We start from the raw sequence: 2,361 nt of genomic DNA on the forward strand, positions 1-2,361 counted from the left end.
GTGGCTAGGAAGGGTCTTCCAAGGATGATGGATTCATCCTCCTCCTTCCCAGTATCCAGGATTATGAAATCAGCAGGGATGTAAAGGTCTTCAACCTTTACTAACTTGTCTTCTACTAGTTCATAAGCCTGCTTTCTTGAGTTGTCTGCCATCTCTAGTGAGATTCTGGCAGCTTGTACCTCAAAGATTCCCAGTTTCTCCATTACAGAGAGGGGCATGAGGTTTATCCATGACCCAAGGTCACATAGAGCCTTCTCAAAGGTCATGGTGCCTATGGTACAAGGTATTAAGAACTTTCTAGGATCCTGTTTCTTCTGAGGCAATCTCAGTTGATCCAGATCACTCAGTTCATTGGTGAGCAAGGGGGGTTCATCTTCCCAAGTCTCATTACCAAATAATTTGGCATTCAGCTTCATGATAGCACCAAGGTACTTGGCAACTTGCTCTTCAGTAACATCTTCATTCTCTTCAGAAGAAGAATACTCATCAGAGCTCATGAATGGCATAAGGAGGTTTAATGGAATCTCTATGGTCTCTAGATGAGCCTCAGAGTCCTTTGGTTCCTCAGAGAGAAACTCCTTATTGATCTCTGGACGTCTCAGGAGGTCTTCCTCACTGGGATTCACGTCCTCCTCCTCTTTTGTGGTTTCGGCCATGATGGTCATTTCAATGGCCTTGCACTCTCCTTTTGGATTTTCTTCTGTATTGCTTGGGAGAGTACTAGGAGGGGTTTTAGTGATCCTTTTACTCAGCTGGCCCACTTGTGCTTCCAGATTTCTAATGGAGGATCTTGTTTCATTCATGAAACTTAGAGTGGCCTTAGATAAATCAGAGACTATGTTTGCCAAGCTAGATGGAGTCTGCTCAGAACTCTCTATCTTTTGCTGAGTGGATGATGGAAAAGGCTTGCTATTGTTAAACCTGTTTCTTCCACCATTATTAAAGCCTTGTTGAGGCTTTTGTTGATCCTTCCATGAGAGCTTTGGGTGATTTCTCCATGAGGGATTATAGGTGTTTCCATAGGATTCACCCATGTAATTCACCTCTGCTATTGCAGGGTTCTCAGGATCATAAGCTTCTTCTTCAGAAGATGCCTCTTGAGTACTGTTGGATGCAGCTTGCATTCGATTCAGACTCTGAGAAATCATATTGACTTGCTGAGTCAATATTTTATTCTGAGCCAATATGGTATTCAGAGTATCAATTTCAAGAACTCCCTTCTTCTGAGGCGTCCCATTACTCACAGGATTCCTCTCAGAAGTGTACATGAACTGGTTATTAGCAACCATGTCAATGAGTTCTTGAGCTTCTGCAGGCGTTTTCTTTAGGTGAATGGATCCACCTGCAGAAGTATCCAATGACATCTTAGCTAATTCAGACAGACCATCATAGAATATATCCAGGATGGTCCATTCTGAAAGCATGTCAGAAGGACACTTTTTGGTCAGTTGCTTATATCTCTCCCAAGCTTCATAGAGGGATTCACCTTCTTTTTGTCTGAAGGTTTGAACATCCACTCTAAGCTTGCTCAGCTTTTGAGGAGGAAAGAACTTGGCTAAGAAAGCCATGACCAGCTTATCCCAAGAGTTCAGGCTATCTTTGGGTTGAGAGTCCAACCACACTCTAGCTCTGTCTCTTACAGCAAACGGGAAAAGCATAAGCCTGTAGACCTCGGGGTCAACCCCATTGGTCTTAACAGTATCACAGATTTGCAAGAACTCAGTTAAGAACTGAAAAGGATCTTCAGATGGAAGTCCATGAAACTTGCAGTTCTGTTGCATTAGAGAAACTAATTGAGGTTTCAGCTCAAAATTGTTTGCTCCAATGGCAGGAATGGAGATGCTTCTTCCATGTAAATTGGAATTAGGTGCAGTAAAGTCACCAAGCATCCTCCTTGCATTATTATTATTTTCGGCTGCCATCTCCTCTTCTTGTTCGAAAATTCCTGTAAGGTTGTCTCTGGATTGTTGTATTTTAACTTCGCTTAGTTTCCTTTTCAGAGTCCTTTCAGGTTCAGGATCTGATTCAACAAGAATGTTCTTGTCCTTGCTCCTGCTCATATGACAAAGAAGGGAATAACAAAGAAAATATGGAATCCTCTATGTCACAGTATAGAGATTCCTTTGTGTGAGTAGAAGAAGAAAAGAATGTAATGTAAAGAAGAGAAGAGGGAAAACTCGAACACAGAGAGGGAGGTGGTGTTCGAATTTTTGGATGGAAGAGAAGTGTTAGTAGATGAATAAATAAATAGAAGGAGATGAGAGAGAGAATTTCAAAATTTAATTAAAATAAAAATTAAATTTGAAAGTTAGATTTTGAAAATAAATTTTAAAAAGGAGTTGATGATTTTCGAAAATTAAA

At 40.9% G+C, this 2,361-nt stretch overlaps 1 non-coding gene across 1 annotated transcript; it reads left to right on the plus strand.

Annotated features, from left to right (window-relative positions):
* The first annotated feature begins 1,418 nt into the window (after positions 1-1,418).
* Positions 1,419-1,526, plus strand: LOC112787985 (small nucleolar RNA R71). Its single transcript, XR_003195368.1, has one exon. It is a non-coding gene; the product is annotated as a small nucleolar RNA R71 (small nucleolar RNA).
* Positions 1,527-2,361: the final 835 nt, after the last annotated feature.

This window comes from Arachis hypogaea, chromosome 20 (genome assembly GCF_003086295.3).
Source record: "Arachis hypogaea cultivar Tifrunner chromosome 20, arahy.Tifrunner.gnm2.J5K5, whole genome shotgun sequence".
NCBI classification, from domain to species: Eukaryota; Viridiplantae; Streptophyta; class Magnoliopsida; order Fabales; family Fabaceae; genus Arachis; species Arachis hypogaea.